Source organism: Triturus cristatus, chromosome 5_2, assembly GCF_964204655.1.
Source record: "Triturus cristatus chromosome 5_2, aTriCri1.1, whole genome shotgun sequence".
NCBI classification, from domain to species: domain Eukaryota; kingdom Metazoa; phylum Chordata; class Amphibia; order Caudata; family Salamandridae; genus Triturus; species Triturus cristatus.
In genome coordinates, this window is record NC_140588.1 from 1,053,263,354 (window position 1) to 1,053,286,171 (window position 22,818).

Consider the following 22,818-nt stretch of genomic DNA (forward strand, 5'->3'; position numbering starts at 1 on the left):
CTAATATAGCTATGGAGCCCTTCAGTAGCGGGCTGTACTGGCCATTAAACGCCAGTTCCAGCATTAAAGGACCGAGCCAAAGGCGAGGGTCTTTAACAAGGGAACGGGCCTTTAATGGCCAGCAGGACCCACTATGTAGGGCTCTAAGGCTATTAAAACATTCTACCCCTAAAAGACAGAATGTTCTAATTTGGAAAACAAAGGCCTCATGGAGCCCGAGGGGCTTGAAATCCCCTCGGGCTCCATGAGGGCTTTGTTAAACATTGGAATGGTGATGCTCCGGGCTTCTACAGGCCATTAGAAGCCCGGAGTACTCCATTGTCTTCAATGGCGTGCTCAACATTCCAATGCTCAGACCGCGCCCTCGCCACCGTCCCCCGCATCCGAAGAGTGACCGCCGGCGGCAAATCATTCTCCCACCTCGCCGCCAAGACATGGAACACCCTCCCCATCCACCTGCGGCAGACCGAAGACCTTCTGACCTTCAGACGACTCCTCAAGACCTGGCTCTTCGAACAGTAGCAGCTTCCCCCCCCCCCCCCCCCCCGTGAGACCCTTGCGGATATGTAGTGCGCTTTACAAATGCCATGATTGATTGAATGCTCTAATCCTTAATAGTTTAAAGCTGCTCCATTTACAATGTGTGAACTATCCCTAGTTTAACCGGCTTCCTATGCTAAATTGTCCTTGGTCCTGTCTTATGCAGTGCAGTTATTTACTTGAAATAACAATTGAGTGATAAAGGTGCCTTGATTCCCTGCTCCTCACAAAAGGAGCTGGCCCTATTACACCTTGTACTCTTGCATCACCTATGAATCCTAACTCCGCCCTCTGCTATCCTTCCGTGGTGTCTACAGTACCCCTACTCCGCCCACCGCCGTGATCCAGTAGGCTCACCCTACACTCCCTACTCCCTATAAAAATGCCGAAGAGTACCACAGCGTCATGGAGCAGGCCGGCCCGTCAACCCCAATGGATCAAACCAGTAGAGATGGGGTTAATGATTCCCATGCTCATTGAAATGTCATTTGCATAATTTATTGGGACTCCCAGCCGTGAACTAGTCATTTGATCTAAGTAGTGCTTGTCAACTGATTTGAGAGCTCTTTCAGGAGGCAAAGCCTGGGTGGGAAATATATTCCTAATTAATGAAGAGCATAAAACATGTCAGACAGGCGGGGGCGGCTGCCATGCTGCAGGAGCGCCAGGGACAGCATGTTGGCGCGGCTTCTGAGTATTGGCAAGGCATGAGAAGTCTGACTGTGTGTCTGGCTGAGCTGCAGAGGGGGGCACTGATCTTCCACGGGAGAGAAGGAGCACAAGACAAAACAGCAAAATGGCGGCCTGTGTGCCAGGCAGGCGGGAACCCATAGCACAGATCTGCAGCTAAACACCTTGATCGGGGTATGCACGTTTTCACAGATCTGGTATATTATAGACCTGGGAGAAATTGTAATTACGCTGGCAAAAGCACATAACTCCCAAATTTTGCGTATACAAAAATCGTGAAATTTCTTGAAATGTTGCCTGATGCTAGTGTGTGCAATTTCTCGTAGAAAGTATGATAGCAACAGGCCTTTTTACCCAAAGTGTGCACTTGTATGAAACTGTCACACAAGATATGGGCAGAGCACATTTCACTCTAAAAGTATAAATTTGCTACATTTTTATGGAATGTTTTCAAATTTCAATGGAAAGAAATCCCAGTTTTGCAGAAACGTAGGGGCAGATTTATAAGCCCTGTGCGTCACTTTTGCGCCGCCGTTGCATCACTTTTGTGACGCAGCGGCGGCGCAAAGCCAGCGCCATGCTGCGGCAGAATTACAACGTGACGCATCTAGGGAGATGCGTCACGTTGTAAAGCTTGCGCCACATGTGGGCGTACCTGCACAGGGGGGGGCGTTCCGGCACAGGAACGCCTCCGAAAAGTGGCTGAGTGAAATCTACAAGATTTCACTCAGTCACTTTTCCGGCCATGCTGCGTCAAATCCCTGCGCCTGCTTGAAGCAGGCGTAAGGATTGACGCAGCATGTTAGGGATAGGGGCACCCCGAGCCTTGCTGGAGCTGCGTCGCGATTGCGACGCAACTCCAGCAATGCGCCAACCTTACGCCGGCAGATGCGTCACGCATCTGCTTGTCCTTGCGCCACGATGCACCGCATTGTAAATGCGGCGCATCTGCGGTGGCGCAAGGGCAAACTTGCGTGACGCATCTTCCCTGGCGCATCCCTGTTGATTTGCAGGGATGCTCCAGGGAACATAAATCTGCCCCATAGTATATTCACACTACTTAACCTTTTCTGCGGCGAAACAGCGGCACTCATCCTCCTAGACCTCTCCGCAGCATTTGACACTGTCTGCCACCGCACCCTAGTCCAACGCCTCAACAACACAGGCATCCAAGGGAAGGCCCTGGAATGGATCATCTCCTACCTCTCCGGCAGAACACAGAGAGTACGCCTCCCTCCGTTCCGCTCTGAGGCCACCGAAGTCATCTGCGGCGTCCCGCAAGGATCATCGCTCAGCCCCACTCTCTTCAACATCTACATGAAACCCCTCGCTGCCATTGCACGCCAACACAACCTCAACATCATTTCCTACGCCGATGACACCCAGCTGATCCTCTCCCTCACCAGAGACCCCGACACCGCCAAAGCCAGCCTACACGAAGGGATGAAAGACGTCGCCGAATGGATGAACATCAGCCGCCTGAAGTTGAACACGGACAAGACAGAAGTCCTCATCCTGGGACCGTCGCCCTCCGCATGGGACGACTCCTGGTGGCCCCTGGCACTAGGCACCGCACCCAAACCAACGGACCACGCACGCAACTTGGGCGTCATCCTGGACTCCTCCCTATCGATGACCAGACAAGTCAACGCCGTCTCCTCAGCTTGCTTCCACAACCTTCGCATGCTCCGCAAGATCTTCCGATGGATCCCGACCGAGACCAGGAAGACGGTCACCCAGGCCCTCGTCACCAGCAGACTTGACTACGGAAACACCCTCTACGCCGGTACAACAGCCAAGCTTCAGAAAAGACTTCAACGTATCCAGAACGCCTCCGCCCGACTCATCCTGGACGTCCCCCGACGCAACCACATCTCGAGCCACCTAAGAGACCTGCACTGGCTCCCTGTCAACAAGAGGATCACGTTCAGACTCCTCACCCACGCACACAAATCCCTCCACGACCTGGGCCCAAGATACCTCAACGACCGACTGACCTTCTACACGCCCACCCGCCAGCTACGATCCGCGAACCTCGCCCTCGCCGTCATCCCCCGCATCCAGAGGACCACCGTCGGAGGAAGATCCTTCTCCTACCTGGCGGCTAAGACATGGAACTCCCTGCCCGTCCACCTGCGACTGACCCAGGAACACCTCGCCTTCAGGAGACAGCTCAAGACCTGGCTGTTCGAGCAGTAGCAGCCCCCCTCCCCTAAGCACCTTGAGACCCTTCCGGGTGAGTAGTGCGCGATATAAATTTCATGATTGATTGATTGATTGATTGATTGGTAAACACGGGCAGATTTATGAGGTTTTGCCGTAGGGAAGCGCAGCAGGCCTTCCTGCTGCGCTTCCCTACGGCAAAAGAAAAGGGCAGGGATGCGCCGTATCGATAAAATGCGGCGCATTCCTGTCCTTTTCCCCTGCGCCGGCGCACAATGGGCTGTCTGCGCCAACGCAGGCACCTCTGCACCATGGTGCAAGGGTGCCTGCGTTGCGGAGATGAATATTTTTGTACAGGAAGGGAAACCTCTCTGTATAAAAATAATCGCAAGAGGTTTTTCCTCTTTGTATGGGTGCTGCAGAATGCAGCACACATAGAAAAAGGGAAAACGAGGAGAAATAAAGATATTTCTCCCCGTTGCGCCTCCCTTACGCCTCCCCTGGGGAGGCGGAAGCTTTTGGCGCTGCCTCAGATTTACGATTTCTCGTAAATCTGGGGCAGTGTCAAAAGGCCATGGATGTTGCTGGGAACGCCCCCAGCAACACACATTGCACGCCCCTTTAACGCAGAACACTGCGTTAAAGGGACTGATATTTATGAGGCAGCATTAAGCCAAAAAAAGTGGCTCAGTGCTGCCTGATAAATATCACGCAGGCTTCTGCGCCACGGAACGTCACAAAAAGTGACGTTCCGATGGCGCAACGGGCCTCATAAATCTGCCCCGTATTTCTTTTACTCGACTGCCTATACCGCCTGGGGTGAATCCGTTGCTATAAGGAAGAATGATCATTTAAATGTCTAAAAATGTTACTTACATAGTTGATTGTCACCTTCATTTGCTGTGTAATGGGGGTGCAGCAATTTACGATCGAACAGGGTTTGCAGAGGTTTCTGCCTACTCAGGTATATTAATATAGGGGTGTGAAAAGTTATGACTGCAAATTCACAAAAAAACATATTTTTGCTAGAAGTTCTCCACTTAAGTTTGTTTTCTGTTGCAGGACTTTTTTTCTACAACTTAGCAACCTCCTGGAACTTCACAATTTTTATGATTTCTGTTTTTTAAAAAGAGGAGCTTTCACACCTTCCCGCCCCAGTCTTGCCAAGGTACCCCCAGATGTTCCAGTACTTTGATACCTGGGTAAGAACTGGTCAATCTTCTCTATATACGGTGCTTAGATACAGCTAAGGATTAACTCTCGATATTGGTGAATACTTGTAATATAGTCGAAGATAAAACATCATACAATGACCCGAATTTTAAGCACTGAACTACTGTTACTCCTGACCACCTCGGCGTCTTTAAATATAATTCTTCTCCTAACCCAAGCAACATCTGATGAATCCGCTTAGAATCTGTGGGGCTGATTCACGAAGGTGTCAGTAACTTTCTAAATCCTCAAATGTCTCTTACTTGTAGGTGTTATTCACTCATTTTTGCTAATTGACAAATATTCCTATAAGTAACACAAGTCAGTTTATCCGTCTTGTACAATTGCAATTTGTGTGAGTCACAAAAACAGTAGCCTTCAGGAAATACCCCCTGCTGCATTTCTGAGGGACAACCGCTATAAGGAAACGAATGTTGTTTGCCTGTTATTTTTACTTTAGAAGAAGATCAACTCCGAGTTTGCTCAGTGAAAGTAAAAAGCAGCACATTTATGCCTGCACAAATCTAAACTTTTCCAGTAGAGGAAAAGACCCAATGAGGAAAGATTTCAAAAACAATGTCGTGTTTCTCTTCTTTGCGCAGGCAAAATACAAGGCCTGTGTCAGGTTGAACTGCGGCTCTTCTACTACAGGAAATACAGCAGGACATCCTCTGCAGTTTCAAACAGCGAACCAGCTTTGCTGATAAAGACCCTCATCTGCATTGCATACCACACTGGGCCTGATTCACCTTTGTGTAAGTTTACTCTTTTTCGGTATTCACAAAACTGAGATTTAATGGTAACTTTACGACTGCAGAGACTATGCAATCGGGGCGGAGAACTCTGTACATAAGCTGCAGAGTCTCAGGCCTATCTTTTGAAAAAGAACAGAAAATCAATAAATGATGGATAGAATTCCTGAAATCATCATATTTCTGCTCCACTAGGAACAGTCCAGACTGCTAGGTCACGTACAGACGAGAATACACGCACACCTACATCATTTTCAGCCCATTTGGGGCTCATCAGTGAATTGCCACCTTGGTCCAATGGCACAGTGAACATAGAAGCCTGGCCTGGAATACACGTCACACTTAGGGCATGCTTAGAAGTACAAACAATCATTGGTGAAGTAAATAGGTTTTGGCTATTCAAGATCGATTGGCTTTGTCAATTTTTTTAATTAAAAAGAAAATCACTAATAGAATGGACTCAAAATGTGATAGCAATACGGGCCTTGAAAGTAGACCACATTTACCTGGTATATACTCAGGGCTGCTAAAATTATGTGATCCTGCAAATAGACTGTTGTCTGCATAAATTTAGATATGCCGCAGTTGCTGCATAATCTATCACCTTCTGCATAATCTGCAGATTCACTAGGCCCGACTCACCCGCTCACTTTTCTGTGGGAAACAGCGTTTACAACGCAGACAGAACTACGCAGTGCGATTACAATTCAGGCACTACAGCGAACGCGTCGTTACCACACATTCCATCCCAACGCATGTTGTTACAACAACTTGCTTTAGGGGACGCATTGTTGGATTTTAAATCCAACACCTTCCCTACTGTTGCACAGACTGGATTTGCAATAGTAAAATATACTATTCCAAAGTCCAGCGCTTCCCTAAGGCAAGTCGAATAACGACTTGTGTTGTAATGGAACACGTGGTAAGTTCGTTGCATTGCCCGCGTTGTAAAGGCATGCGTTGTAAAAGCATGCATGAACACTTCATACATCCCTTTTCTGTGTACACTTAATGTCACAGAGTCTGTATGGCCTCCGGCTTAACTTCTGCATTGCCGCTAATAAGGATACGCCAATGCTGTCCATCCGGTACCCACATGCCCCCTTGTTCATGCTAATAATTGATTAATCATTCCCTTGGGCATCATTTTTTTCTTGAAAGTCAGAAACATCTCTTTTAAGGGATTGTTTTTATATTTCAATAGAGGGTCGGCGGTTTCAAAGTATATTTCCCCCTCTTAGAGGTTATAGCGCCACATAAGGCAGACATTAAGCTGCGTTCCCACGCTGCATGTTTCTGTGACTCTGGAGTCAGAGAAAGCCCCTCATTCCAAAGCAGCCAAACAAAACATTTCAGTGTGCACAGCTCTCCTGCATCCCCCCATCCCCTCCAGGCCATGCGCTACTGAACTAAAATCCTTTTCAGAAACCATGCCCCCATGCAATTTGTAAGGTCTGTGTTTAATATGTGAGCCTGCACCTTCCAGCAACACACCACAAACAACCCATTCTTGGATCACTGGTATATTTAACACTTGTGAGTACTTCAGCAGAAGTGGCCAAAACGTAACCATGCACGGCAGCACTTTGTCCTTTCCCTACAAACACTTGTTGTGAAAACCTTCAATAGTGTTTCTTTTTGCAGGTGTGGGAGATAGGTTGTGCAAAACTCCTGGTACCTGGGCAAAAATAGACGGCGAGAGAGGCAGCAGTCAAGGGGTGGTGATAAACAGACTGCGGACACAAGAGGACATGGACTACTGGCATAGGAGGAGGGCGGTTGAATAAACAACAACACAGGAAGAGGGCAGGGAAACAACCAACATTGGAGGAGGGTGGGAGGACAACAGATAGCGCAGGGGAGGATGCGGGGGTGAAGAGGAGGGACTGCAGAGGCATGTACTCCAAAACAGTGCATGTTGAAAAGTAATAAAAAAGATGCAGCCAGTGGAAGGACACTGGCCACCGGAAGCAGTACTTGGTCCAGGTTCCAAGGCAGAACAAAGATGAGAAGTACAGGAGGAATAAGGAGGCAAGGAGGAGGAGCTGACCAATAGGAAGCAAGGAAATGAGAGTGACGCAGGAGCCAGCCAATGGTAAGTAAAGTGACGTGGAGCCACATGGGAGCCAGCCAATCAAACAATCAATCAATCAAGTTGGATTTATAAAGCGTGCTATTCATCTGTGATGGTATCCATGCGCTGATATAGTAAGTAAAGATAAGTAATGGGTGGGCTCTAAGCCCCTGTTAAGATTTACTTTAAATACAAGCGATATTACAAGTGCTGCACAAGCGATGTTTGGGTGAAACCTAAAAAGTGATGGATGGGTGATTTTAATTTCAGCACTTGTTAATTGATTGGGACATGCCTGACCATGGTGTTTTTTTCTCACTGTGACACTATCGCAGAAACCAGCCAAAAGGAATCAGTCTTTTTTCTGCTCCAATAGGAACCTTCCACATTGAACTGCCCAACCAGGTCCCCTACAGGCAGCTTCACAAGCAAACACCGACTGCTTTTACCCTATTTGGGACTCATCAGTGAGGCGCAGCCCAAATCCAGTAGCACAACTCTCTTAGAAGAAAAGACTTAGAGCTACACATGATCGCATGGCCACATGGCAGTGTTTGTAACATCTTACCGCAAATTGGCATCAAACAATATTTAGAAGGCAGCACAATCTGGCATCAGAGGCTACACCTCATACACTAGGGAAGGCAAGACGAAGAAAATATTGCTTATGACAGCACAATGAATGTATGGGTGCATGCTTCACCCCTTCCGATAATAACTCATTTAGTAAAAGATTTTCATAATAAGTCTGTAAATATGGTTGAATTATTTTACTGCAAGTGCTATGTTTCAATTAATGCCACACTAAGCTGTTTAAATGTATTATTTCCACCTGGTGGCTAGGGCAAGTAGAAGAATGCATTCTGTGCTTCTCCCCATCCATCACAGATATTCCCGCAACCTCTACTAGAATATGGTTCCGTGCAGATATCTCTCTTTCTAAGCTTTGTGTATCCACTGAATGAAAATTTTACCACCTGCCCCCTGGCTCTAGAACCACACTACAAGTGATATATGTTGAACTCCTCTTCTGTGTTTATACCCTTGGGTAACTGAATGTGTATATCATAAAATGCTTGCCTCTCTTCTACTTTATTCTCCCTACTGACATATGCAATCATCTATATATCTCCACTCTCCCTTCTTTACAGGTTCGATATTCCTGATATGTTTAATATTTTTTCTTGTCCCTCCTCTGCTTCATTCATATTCCTAAAATCAGTGTGCTCCATTTATGTACTTCACATTATTCATACCATAGGAATGTTGGTTTATCTCTCTCCTCTCCCTCCTCAACTCTTTTTGAACCCTATGGTATTTCATTGATTCTATCACTACTCCCATTACTCACCTCTGTTTGATTTATACCCTGGGACTTAAATGCATCTTTCAAGCTCAATATTTCACTTGTTTAAACAGCTGAAATTCAGTGTCTGAGGCATAATAATACTAATTAATTGTTATAAAGCATGTGCTGTCACAGAGCTGTCAGGAACAGTTGCCAAAATGTTCAAACCTGAAAGCAGCGGCAAATGTCAGCTTTGTGCTTGAGAGGCCTGGAGCGCTCCGTTCACTCCGCCTGGATGCGTGAGCCACATATAGGAGCTGCAGCAAGATTAGGGGTGTGCAAAATTCACTTCATTTGTTTTCGCATGATTAAATGACATTTTAGAAAAATCATGCCTAATTATACTAAATGTAAATCCTTCATTTAGTAATAAATTTTGATGTGAAATGCGGCAAATGTTGTGCTAAAAAAAGCATGCTCGTGTTCTGGTTCTCGCGTTGTTTTCCTCACTTCCACTCTATAGTTTTTCTGCAAATGGCACATAGTGAGGTACTTTCAGGAAATGTACACAACAAGCGTAACACAGAATTCTCAAAATTACACGAATCACTCCAGCATAATTACAATTTTGCCAAGGCCCACTAATGCTACAGGTTATTGTGTAACTCAAATTGATAGATGTTTGGCCTTGTCAGGCTTTCAAACTGGCCTTTAGCTGTTGTTTTATTTGCAACCAAATATCTGCCAAAGAAGCATTATACTGTGCAGAATTGCCCATATGTCTGAAAGAGTAGAAAGCCAGAGCAGATTCGCTTACAGAGTAAAGGCTAAAGCTAGCCCCCATGCAGTCGCGGCCGGCATGAATCGTGGGTGGGGAGGGCAGGGGGAGGGTGCGCAGGGAGTAGGTGGGGAGTTAATTTAATAACAATTAAAATAAAATAAAAACTTAGCTTCCCATCTGGTCCTGGACTCCCTCGTCGTGTCTCCTGCTCTCTGCTCACAGGAAGCAGAAGCAGGCAGCCTCCCTCTCTTCCTCTAAGCCAATCACAACGCTGCAATGGCAGCGTTGTGATTGGCTAGGATGCCGTCCTTACAGGCATCTCTATAGGGAGGCCGTTTTTTTCATGCAGGCTGCGCAGCAGCCTACATGAAGAAAACGGAGAGTGCTATGACTGGTTTGGTCGGCCCTGGGGCCGACCAAACAGTCAGCACCCATAACATTGGGCTAGCCACTCCTTCCTGACCCGTCCACCCGCAACCAGGCATACCCTTCTGCTTTCTCGCTGTGGGAATTGTAGCAGACCTTTGTATGGGTGAGAGGTATCGGGTTATTTCCTACAGTAAAATATCACATCACATCCAGTACTCTATAGCAGAGATGTTTATATTGTCTAAGTCACTCTCTCTCTCGCTCTCTCTCACACACACACACACACACACACACATACATACACACACTCTCCCATGCACACTCTCTCACACACTTACCCTGTCTCTCTCACTCTTGCTCACTCCCTCTCTCTCACACACACTCTCCCACTCACTCTCTCTCTCACTCTCTCTCCCACTTACCCTCTCTCTCACTCTCTCTCACGCCCTCACACACACACTATCTCTCCCACTCACTCTCTCTCTCACACTCTCTCACTCATTCTCTTTCTCTCTCTCTCCCACTTATTCTCTCTCTCAATCTCTCTCACACACACACTCTCTTTTCCACTCACTCACTTTCTCACTTCCTCTCTCTCTCTGTGATAACAGTCATTGAGTTATTCATAATATCTTTTTAATTATATGTAAGGTAACAAAAATGCTTATAATGCTTTTTATTATAACTTTGCAACATGCGGCACAACAGCCACACTACTCTACAACATAGCTTAAATACACTGGCAAAGCCAATAGCTCTGACTAAAAACTTATAAGATCCAAAAGGCGAGACCTATTGGCTATGCCAATGCTTGTTTTAGCTTTCTTTAGCACTGGCAAAGAAGATTTTCTTTTTTTCCTTTTTGCAAATGCAGAATAGCATCAGTAAAAAAAAAACAGCAAACCAATGGGTACCTATTTCTTTCAAATGTGAAACCTCTGTTTGTTGTCCTGAGCTGTACTTTTTCTGTGCCGCCACTCCTCATATGTCCCCCCGGCAAAAAGCCCGAACATCATGCCTGCCGTTTACTTTGCACCGCAGCGACCACCACGCTATTGTTGAGGGATTCATGTTTTTTTTGTTTCCTCCGCTCCTGGTCCCCCCACTCTCCCCCATTGGCCTTTCTTGCTGTCTTTTCACAGCCTGTTCATGCTCAGTCCTGCATACCGTGGCCGCCCACCGGTTTGAGTCTGTCGTCGTAGGTCGGTTTCACTCTTCTGCTTCGGTTCTTCCTTCAACCCTCATTTATCCACCGCCCCAAAAAACTTTTGTATAGGCGGTCCCGGTCGCTTCTTGCATCCACAGCCATTTTGTTCTAGTGGTAATATTCATGTTTTTGTGCCTCCAATGTCACCTCCTCTACTTATCCCACACCCAGCTCTTCTCAGTCTCTGACTTTTCTGCCAGTCATTAGTGAAGTGTGGCGTACCAGCCAGAGCTGTGAATATATGGATACTGCCAGGGCTTTAAGTGGGCCGGGTCTCATCGGGTCTGAGCACTGGCAGTCTTTTTTATGGGGGCCTCGAAAAGGGTCTCTATCGTGCTCTGTTTTGTGCCCGGGCACAGGCGGTCTGTTTTTTTTCCGGACTGCAGTGACAGCAGGCACCTCAATGTGTGTGTGGTGAGCGTTGCAGACTAAAGGAAATCATTTAAAGAGAGTCATTTTCTCTCTGGATTTCCCTTCTCTTTTTGAAACTCAGGAGCAGCAACATTGTTGTGGTGTCACCAGGGCTATAAGTGGAAATTTTTCCAATATTATATACAAGCCATAGTTGCTGCCTATTTATCTTATACAACTAACAACCCTTGGCAAAGCCAATAGTGCTGACTTGTAGGTATGATGTGACTTGTTGTATCTTATATCTGAACGCAATGACAGGAACAGCAAAATACAAGTCGGGCGGCACTCTATGATAAACACAGATTTCTAGCTTACTGTTTTTAAGCCACACCCTTAATTACATTGACCATGCCCCTTTGAGAGACCCCCCAGGTTTTTGATCCCACTTAAAGCCCTGGATACTGCACACTCCAAATAATGTGTCGACTAAAGGCAGCTTAACCCGTTGGATTGCTGCTTTTTTTTATTTAGCGTGCTGGCCAGGGACATGTGACTGCCTTACACACGTCTAATAATGCTTATATGTTCAAGTGTCACTGATCACTTGTGGCCTGGCTGCACAGGAACTGATTCTATCAATGATTTTTAACCCCAAGTTTACACAAGGCTAAAATAACTAATTACAATTTTCATCGAATTTCATTTTTAATATCTCAATCTCTCATTCTCATTGTTTTACTGATATTCAAACACTTATATGAGATCGCCAGATAACATAGTTGATTTTGAACATGATCTAAAAAAAATGGCCAATTTAACAAATTAACATTTTGCTATTTCATTTCCGATCATGTCTTTGCTGCCCAATGCATTTCGGAATGAAGTTCCCTTCTTCAGAGGCTACTGTAAAAAATAAGATAAACAATGATAAGGGAGGAGGTAGTATCACAAAGCAATTTTTTTACATTCGACTGCGCGCATAGTTTTATTGATTGTCTGTGTAATACAGAAGCAGAAGAATTAGTACCAGCCACGGCTGCCAACTTTGGAACTGGGGAACCAGGTTGGAGTCTCGGCATCGGCTCAGTATCCTGTTAATTTGGAAAAATCACTAAGGGCCTTATTTATGAGGAAGTCACGCAGTGCAGCGCAGCAAGCCACCTTGCTGCGCTGCACTCCATGACAGGGAACGGGCAGGAATGTGCTGTATTTAAGGCCATACAGCGCATTTGTATCCTTTCCCTTCCGCCCTTTTGGCAGCCGAGCGCCGATGCAGACACCCTTCGACCATGGTGCAAGGGTGACTGTGTTGCATGCAGGATTGTTTTTCTGCAGGAAGGGGCAACTTCCTGCCCAAAACCAATCCTGGCGGGCACATTCCACTTTCTATAATTTGCAGCACACATAGAAAGTAGAAGAAACGAGGAGAAATAGACATTTTTTCTCCTCTTTATGCCTCCCCTGGGAAGGTGTACGTTTTTGGCACATTCCCAGGTTTCCAAGTTCTTGGGGATGCATCAAAATCAATGGGAGTTGCGTGAGAGCACCCACGCAGCGCCCATGAAACGCCTACCTGGAGTAGAGATATACAATGCAGCGATTTGGCCAGCGTTGTGTTACTCCAGATTTTCTAAGCCACTCAGAGCCACCTAAAGTGGCTTGGCGTGGCCTTAAAAATCCGACTTAGAGGTTTGCGTCATGCATGTACCCCATTGCGTAATCCAAACCTCTCATAAATGAAGCCCTTAATGTAATTGTGCTGAAAAATACAAAAACAAATGTGTCCTTGTGTAATGTAACTGGTGCTCAAGTAAAGTGCTCCGATACCATCAGGGCGAGTTTGCGCAGTATAAAACAGAAAAAAAACAGAAAAAAAAACACAGCAGTTCATAACTGCTGATGCCACATGGCAGCACTAGTGGCTGCCATGTTGCGTCAGCAGTCATGGAACCGCTGTGTTTTTATGCCCGGCGGGACCAAGCATTCTTACTTCCCCCCCCCCCCCCACCCCCCCCCCACACCTCGCCTCGATCCATGCCCTGCAGTCTTCACAGCCTTATCTGCTATCTTTTCACAGCCTTCAGGTCGGTTTCCTTGCTACACACTTCTGGGCTTTGATTCCAGCAACATGTTTCAGGGTACATTTATCATGTTCTGGGACACTGGAATTTGACCTTATGTGGCAAGGAAAGGTAAATTATGCGGCTGGATGCGTCAGAGTAACAATAGTATTCTGCATTTTGCCATTTTAACACACACTACTGCTGTCTGGGCAAAGAGTTAACCACGTTAATTAGTACCAGTTAATCACCCGAAGAAAGCAATCCGAAACTGAAAGATGAGCAGTTAACCTTTGCAAATGGTCTACCACTGCACAGCACCCCTTGTAATTATTTTAGTAACTTTTCATCTGTTTGAACTAGAACCACTCTTTTTGTTAAAATCTGGAAATTAAGAAGCAGATGGAGGATTATGTGGCAACTGTGCTAAAGTCAAAATTATGTGGACAGTGCTACACTACAGAATGATGCTATTCCATGGGCCTGGTTATTTTAATCACATTTGAGTAGTACCAAACACTATTATAATGACATTGTTTTGAATTCTCTTTCTGGGTGCCCTTGCATTTGGGCAAACAATTGCTTCGTGGGCATCAATTCACCAGGAAGGTAGGGGTCCTGAAAGTGACAACAGGAGCCCGTTGACATTATTGGCATCATAGCATGTGACATGATGTGACCTTTGATCGGACCTTTACCGTAATAAGATCACCACAATTGCCATCCTAAAGTTCCAAATAACTGCATAATTAATATCACAACACCACCCAAACTTCTATTTTAGATTTCCCAGTAGCGGCTCGTGGAGGGAGTGCTGCTGGGCGGTGGGGCGGGTGGGGGGTAGTAAACTCCGGCTAACGGCCGAGCGGAGTAATGTAAATAAATAAATAAATAAATAAAACAAATGTTATTGCGCGCACTGAAAATCATTTGGCGTTTCAGCACGCAATGAACTTTGTTTTATTTATTTATTTATTTATTTATTTATTTACATTACTCCGCTCGTCTGTGAGCCGGAGTTTACTACCCCGACCCTGCCCCTCCCCCGCCCCGTCCCACTGCCCGCGGCACTCCCTCCACGAGCCGCGACTGGATTTCACATATATCTTGGCGCTGACATGATATGCCACTGTATTTTCTCTTTGCATTACATAACAAAGTATGTGTTCGACTGTAGAGGATATATATATAGTGCCACAAAACACAGAACAGCACAAACTGTTGTGGTTTCATAGTTCTGCTGTATATGTCAAGTTTCTCTTTAAAAAATAATTAAAAACCTTACTTTTTGACAGAGATTAGCCTTCAGTGGTGGATGCCGCTTGTGGTCAGCCTTCCTAAGTCATGAGCGCCAGGACACGTCTGATGAAGCAGCGGTGAGCTGTACAAATGTCTTTGATTGGTTGACTGATAAAACATGGCAAGAGGAAAAAAGTCGATTAGAAAAGACAATAGTAATTATGTCCACGTTACTCATGGCAGGACGAAAAAAGATATTTTAAAAAAAGACAAAAGTAATTATGCACACATGTATTAATTGGTGTAGTCTACCTTCGATTAAATATGAACCGTCATTGACAAAAACTGTTGTTTACCGTTAATACATTTTGATTTGTTTATGATCTAATGTTGGGCACTATCAATCATTAAACGCAGAGAGAAATTAAGTTTTCATTTGAATCCATAATTTTTCATGTATTCAAAATAATGAAACACAGGACCAGCATATTTATTTATTTTTAGTTCATTTTGTATTTATTCACAAGAGTGTGCATTGCACTGTTGAATGTATTTATTTAAAGAGACTGACGCTGCAGAAAGTAAGCAGCGCTCATCAAGGCACTGCTTACCTTCTGTTTGTGCAGAGGCGGCTGCGGGTGTTTGAAAGTGGTAGGGCAGAATACTTGCCCTGGATTCAGTGAATGAAGCGAGAGACCCTAACCTCTTCTAGGAAGGGTTCGTGGGTTCTTCCTCAGAGAAAAGTTTGGAAATAATGTAATCAAACTGCACATTTTAAAGCACAGTTTTCCCATACATTTGCTCAAAATGCGCAGCAAAAGTCGTAGAGAATATCATCAACAACTAGCTCACTAACTTCATAGAAGCCACCTCGATCCTGGACTCTTCCAAATCCAGATTCTGCAGCAACCACAGCACCGAGACCGCCCTCCAAGCCGCCATGGACGACATCCGCAACCTCCTGGACTAGGGCTACATGGCAGCCCTCATTCTACTAGATCTCTTGGCAGCCTTGGATACCGTCTCCCACCGCACACTAACCGTCAGACTCCACGACGCCGGCATCCACTGAACCACCCTCGACTGATTTCGGTCCTTCCACAGCGGCTGAACCCGAAGAATCAGACTCCCACCCTTCCTCTCCGAACTCTCAGAAATCAGCTGCGGAGTAACCCAAGGATTCTCACTGAACCCCACGCTCTTCAAGATTTACATGGCCCCTCTCGCCACCATTGTCAGAAAACACAGACTCAGCATAGTATCCTATGCCAATGACACCGAGCTCATCCTCTCCCTCACCAACAAACTCAACGTCACCAGACACAGCTTCCAGAAAGGTATGAAAGACATCGCCTCCTGGATGAGCAACAGCTGCCTAAAGCTCAGCTCAGAGAAAACGGAAGTCCTCGTCCTCAGATCCACCCCCCTCAGCATGGGACAATACCTGGTGGCTCACCACCCTCGTCGAACCTCCCACACTTATAGACCACGCTCGCAACCTCGACATCATTCTCACCATGCACAAACAAATCAATGCCGTATCCTCCACATGCTTCAACACACTCCGCATCCTCCGCAAGATTTTCAAATGGATCCCCCCGGAATCTAGAAGGATCGTCACCCACACACTCATAACCAGCAGACTGGTCTACGGGAATGCCCTGTAGGCCAGAATAAACAAATCTCTACTCCTCACTCTCCAGACAATCCAGAATGCCACATCTAGACTGGTCCCCGGCATCCTACGACAACACCGCATCACCCAACACCTACGAGAACTCCACTGGCTCCCCGTCGAAAAGAGAGTGACCTTCAAGCTCCTCACTCACGCCTACAAGTCCCTCCACAAAATCAGACCCCAATACCTCACAAAAGAATCTCCTTCTATGCACCCAAGAGAAGCCTCTGATCCGCCGATTTTGCCCTAGCCAAAATCCCACGCATCTGCTGAGCCCGAGCGGGAGGGCGATCCTTCTCCTACATCGTAGCCGAGATGTGGAACAAACTCTCTCTCAGCATCAGACAAACCCCTACACTGCAAGCCTTCACGACGAACCTCAAGACTTGACTCTTTGGATGAGACAAAGCTGCGCGCAAACTCCCCCCCCCCTCCCCCCCCCCCAGTGCCCCAGTGCCTTCAGACCCTCTCAGGTGAGTAGCGCACTTCACAAATCCCTGATTAATTGAAAAACCATAGGTTCTAAAAAAAATGCTCATTACATGTTGAGATCCTTCCATGGTGAGTCAAGCCAATGAAAATTGATGCACCTCAGTAGTTGGGGCCATTTATTTTTCAAAATACCCCCATATGCCAAAAATTACCACAATTGTCAGGTCCCGCTTTTGTCCATGGTGCCCCCCATATGCCATGAGATCCCCATTAGACCAAAAGATATAGGCCACAATATGCCCATGCCAGAATTTGCCATTTGTGCCTTTTTTATACCGCGGAGGACCTCAGTATCACACATTATCTCTAGTATGTCAGGGGCAGCATTTTGTCATTGCTGTGCCCTCCTCTATGCCACTGTTATCCTCCCTTATGCCAAGAATTATCTTCACTACAAAAATGCCACCATTTTGCCACTTGTGCCTTCATGCCAGGAATGTCCTCTGTGAATGCCAGCACCAGCATTTTGCTGTTGGTGTTCCATATGAAAGTATTACCTCTTGAATAGCAAGTATTACTTCTAAAATGCCAGTTTTTTGCCATAGGTGCCCATCATTCTAAGAATTCCCTCCAATATTCCAGTGCCAGCATTTTCACATGGGTGTTCTATAAGCCAAGAATTACGTTTGCCATGGCCGCACCAATGCAGACTCACAAGCATAGCACCACACTCCCACTTACCCTCACTTAGGTTCTATCACTCACACTCATTGTCCCTCGCTCACATTCACTCTCACTTTTATAATTCTCACTCACTTACTGCCCTTCACTCTCACTTACTCTCTTGCACTCACTCTTACTTCAACTCACTCATTTGCTCTCACATGCATTCTAATTCCCTCATACTTTCTCACTCAGCCCTACTTGCACTCACCCTTACTCTTGACTACTAATTCTCACTCAGTCACACTTATTCTCACTCACTCTTACTCACTCATTCCCACTCACAGGTACACTCACCAATGGTAACTCACTCTTACTCTTTCGCTTTCACACTCCTCACACTCTAAAACTCACACACATTCCTACTCACTCGAACATTTCTGCGCAGCCACTCATACATGCTCACATACTCACTCACTCATATTCACTTACTGACACTCCACCTAATACTTTCTCATTCAATACCTGTCACCCCCTCTCACTCACTTTCACAAAGACACACACATGCCCACTCATACAGACACACATTCTGGGTGCTGGTTCTCCATTTGTATTGCACTGATGGTGAATAATATACTGCTGTTATTCATTATCTCTAGACTGCAAATGGGCAGAAAACATTAGTGCTAGAGCCCCTACACCCAGAAGGATGAGCAGCCCGTGTGTCATCGGAAGTGATTTTGCCATGTCAGAAGCAAAGGGTGACAGAGTCAGTGCCAGGGCAAACAAGTGGCAAGCTATGGACCATAGTTGCAACCCCAGGAGATCCCTAGATGTAGCCCGTGCATCAACTAAACTATTGTTGACTGTGTCTGTTGCTTTGTTGGCATTGCTTATTTGTGGAAAGTAGATCGTTTTTACTGCAAGAAGAGTCCAAATTGTTTGTGTAAGTTAGCGTGAATGTAGAGTTGGTCAAAGCTGGTAAGATCTTTGTGGTGTTTTCTGTCTCTAGGTCTGTGTGTCTAAGTGCTATCTCTTTTTTCCACGTAGATTCCCCAATTTAAGGCTCTCACACCAGAGAACATGGGTCACAACGAGGGGTAGGCAGGAATTCCACGGAGTTACAGAAAAACTCAGTAAGAGTCCACATAATTCCACGATGAACAGAAAATATGCAGCTCGCTCTGCTCACACTACAATACAGTGCCGGTAGCGCGAGCAGCGCTGAAAATCATCATGAACGGCACCACGAATTGCGCAAGAGCGCAACGCCATTCCTGTTGATTTTTCTGCCACTCGAGTAGAAAATCTACTCGAACGGCAGCAAATCTACTCGTACGGCAGTCCTCCAACCATGACCACTTGCAAATGCCTGTGACCTCCCACATTACAAAATTGCGCTGGTGGACACCAAATCTCACTTTTGCTCACCAGCTCACATATTCTGGAGCTTCGAGGTAGAAGAAATTCTGACACCACCCTCCCCCAGCGCCTTGAGACCCTCTCGGGTGAGTAGCGCGCTTAAAGCCCCCTTGATTGATTGATTAACACACGACAATTGACGAAATTTGGACAGAACTCCATGTTAAAGAGTAACACAGAGTGGCCAAAATTCCACCAATTCCGTGGGTGGACTGGAACATTCCACCCAACCCTAGTTACAACAAACAAAAATGCGTGAAACATATGTGTTCGGTTCAAATATTTTCAAAAATACTTTCACATTAGAAATTCTGTAAATTAACATTGATGAGACTTTCAACTTTAAAAAAAATATCTTACCACAGTATTAAACCTGCACATATGGTTGGTTTTCCACCTTGAGATATGGAGGGTGGAAGGGAAAAGGTGGAATAAGTTTCCAGGTAAGCATGAACCTTTTGAAAGTATTTTACGAACCTTACTCTTAAAATCCGTCCGGCCAGGGGCGTAACAAACGCCCCCGCAGCCCCCGCGGTGCGGGGGGGCCCCCAGTCTTCGGTAGGTGAAGGGGGCCCTCTCAGCTCTGTGAGTGAAAATGCTTTGCTCTAAAAAGCAGGTGCAGTCTGCAGCCTGCTCTGCGCTCCTCCCGTAGACCCAGGGCAGGACTGAAGAGAAACAAAGTAACAAGTTACATTGTTTCTCTTCAGTCAGAGCCCGGCCGGAAAAAGGATGGGGCCCTGCACTCTTCAGAAACACCGGGGCTTTCAGGGAGAGAGGTTAGACTTGTAAAGAGCAGGACAGATCACATTCTGCAGCGTTGTCGGTAAGTCTAGCAGTTTTAATTGTGAAGTTTTAATTGTGTGCTCCTTCAAAAACATGCTATGTTGTGGGTTGAGAACAAATGCCTAATATGTTTTAAAATGCAGCATTTACATTTCTACAGATAGGTTATCTGGGACTTTAATTAGTCCCAGCTGTAAATATCCTCCTGTCGCTGACCCTTTTCTTTGTCTCACACCACTAACAAGTGCAGGATATGTTACCTCCTGCCAGGCCCGGTTCTAGAGGGTGGGGTGGGCCGGGTGGGCCAGGCCCACCCAAACATGAGCCATGGCCCTCCCAGTGAATCTGCCACCGATGTACAACTACAATAAAAACTGTGCAGATAACTGGTGATTTACGATCCTGCTGCAGAGTAACCATTTGTCTATTGGTAGTTTTTAAATGCTGATAAACTGAATTTTATGGGAATAGCTCAGTGGGTTACTACCTCTGTCACAGATATCCTTGTGTTACTTGCAGTTCAGAAGTTACTATCCTAACATAGGACAGTGACCTATGAACTGTCTTTAAAGAGCTGCATACAAACTTCGCTTTTTTGTATTGTGATATAGTTAGAACTTCTCCATTCCTTCATTATTCTAATGTTGCCAAAAAGAGTTTGTTTGGGAAGTTATTACATTTTTATCAGTAAAGCCAACCCCCAACCACTGGAGTACTCTTTAAATCCTGAGTTTGTGCTTCTCCAGTCCAAACCCTCGTAAAATATATTGCCCACTAGTATGGATGACGTGATTTCTACACCTTGTAATCCTCATTGGCTTATGTGACATTCCCCATAGACTGATTTATTGTCTCTGTATAATGCGTGCTGTTATGTAAAGTACTGTGACACCCTACACTCATATGAGTAGCGCTGTACAACAAATGGAATGGATATGAGGGGCAACGGAGAGATGAGGGGCACAAGTGGAGGGTGGCAGTGAGGGAATCCGAGGAAGAGGTCATGGGGTGGGGAGCTACGGAGAGATGAGGGGCGCTGGTGGAGGGTGGCAGTGAGGGAGTCAGAGGAGGAGGTCACGGGGTGGGGGGAACTACAGAGAGATGAGGGGCCTTAGTGGAGAGTGGCAGTGAGGGAAGCCGAGGAGGAGGTCCTGGAGTGGGGGTGGAGCTGCGGAAAGATGAGGGGCACTAGTGGAGGGTGGCAGTGAGGGAAAACGAGGAAGAGGTAATGGGGTGGGGAGCTACAGTGAGATGAGGAGCACTGGTGGAGGGTGGCAGTGAGGGAGTCAGAGGAGGTGGTCACGGGGTGGGGGGAACAGCAGAGAGATGAGGGGCACTAGTGGAGGGTGGCAGTGAGGGAATCCGAGGAGGAGGTCACAGGGTGGAGGGGAACTACAGAGAGATGAGGGGTACTGGTGGAGGGCGGCAGTGAAGAAATCTGAGGAGGAGGTCATGGGGTGGGGGGGAACTACAGAGAGATGAGGGGCGCTGGTGGAGGGAGCAGTGAGGGAATCTGAGGAGGAGGTCATGGGGTGGGGGGCTATGTAGAAATGAGGGGCACTAGTGGAGGTTGGCAGTGAGGGAAGCGGAGGAGGAGGCCATGAGGTGGGGGAACTACAGAGACCTGAGGGGCACTAGTGGGGGGTGGCAGTGAGGGAATCCAAAGAGGAGGTCACGGGTGGGGGGATCTACGGAGAGATGAGGGGTGCTGGTGGAGGGTGGCAGTGAAGGAATCTGAGGAGGAGGTTATGGGGGTGGGGGGAATTATGGAGAAATGAGGGGCACTGGTGGAGGGTGGCAGTGAGGGAATCTGAGGAGGAGGTCAGGGGTGGGGGGGAACTACAGAGAGATGAGGGGCGCTGGTTGAGGGAGCAGTGAGGGAATCTGAGGAGCAGGTCATGGGGTGGGGGGGGCTACAGAGAAATGAGAGGCACTAGTGAAGGATGGCAGCGAGGGAAGCCGAGGAGGAGGTCAGGGGTGGGGGGGAACTATAGAGAGATGAGGGGCACTAGTGGAGGGTGGCAGGGAATCTGAGGAGGAGGTCATGGGGTGGGGGGAAATACGAAGCTATGAGGGGCGCTGGTGGAGGGTGGCAGTGAGGGAATCTGAGGAGGAGGTCATGGGGTGTGGGGGAGCTACAGAAAGATGGGGGACACTGGTGGAGGGTGGTAGTTAGGGAGTCTGAGGTGGAGGCCATGAGGGGGAGTGGCTATGGCGAGATGAAGGGTACTGTTGGAGGGTGGTAGTTAAGCTATCTACAGAGAAAGAGGTCAAAAAAGAGGTCAAAAAGACGTTTGCACCAGCAATAAAGCCGGCCCTGTCATGGCCTTTCTGTTTTCATTTATTTAATTAACAGTCAGGTGATTAGGACAACTGTGGAGCATACTTTATCATGCATGCTAATTATTTTTACTGCTATATTCAATGTTTCAAGTTTGAAGGTGATTTTACTATTGTTTTTTACTGGGAATAGTGAAAGTGGAACTGAATGGTGGCTGATATGGGGCTAGGGCCCAAGGTCAGGTGTGAGATAAGGTGTGATGGAGAAGGGTGGTAGAAAAGTGGATAATCAAGCCTGTAAGAGAGTGCGCTGCAGAGTCAGAGGTCAGGTGGAGGTAGTAATGAAGAGGGTTTCTCCCTGAAGGCTCGCACAGAGGAAGCCCGGGTAGTGTCACTTGCTAGATACTCCCACCTTAGAAACTTCCTCTTCCCATCAAAGGGACATTGCATGGAAGAAAAGCACTTTTTGAGAGTGATAACATTTAGAAAGAGACTTTGAAAAGAGTGCGTTTTACTGTGCCTTGTAAGAGTAAGGAGAGATAAAGGAGGGCCCAGAAGCAGGCCTGGCTAGATATATAAGCGATAAATCGGGCCAGCAGTGGCTCACCCGAATGTACCCTTGGCCCACCCAAATAAAAATTCCCGGAGCCGGGCCTGCCTCCTGCCCCCAATTTTACCATTCCCCGTCCCACCCTTAGTGTTAGTTGGCACTAGCTTGGTTTTATTTTACCTTTGCCAATGCTTGATTACTTGCTTCACAAGCATTGGCTGCCGCTGCATGGCTCCCACGTACTGGCCTCACACTTCGTAGCTGAGGAGCCCCGTCCCCTG

General features: G+C 46.8%; 1 long non-coding RNA gene across 2 annotated transcripts in view; it reads left to right on the forward strand.

The window, feature by feature from the left end:
* The window catches only part of LOC146829652 (uncharacterized), a 204,832-nt gene extending 189,706 nt beyond the window's left edge, over nt 1-15,126 (forward strand). The window contains exons 3-5 of one of the 2 annotated variants that reach the window (XR_014962031.1): nt 4,456-4,595; nt 5,208-5,360; nt 14,786-15,126. This is a non-coding gene — a long non-coding RNA (uncharacterized LOC146829652). The remainder of the gene's footprint in view (nt 1-4,455; nt 4,596-5,207; nt 5,361-14,785) is intronic. The other variant, XR_014962030.1, reaches the window with a different exon arrangement.
* The last annotated feature ends 7,692 nt before the right edge of the window (nt 15,127-22,818 follow it).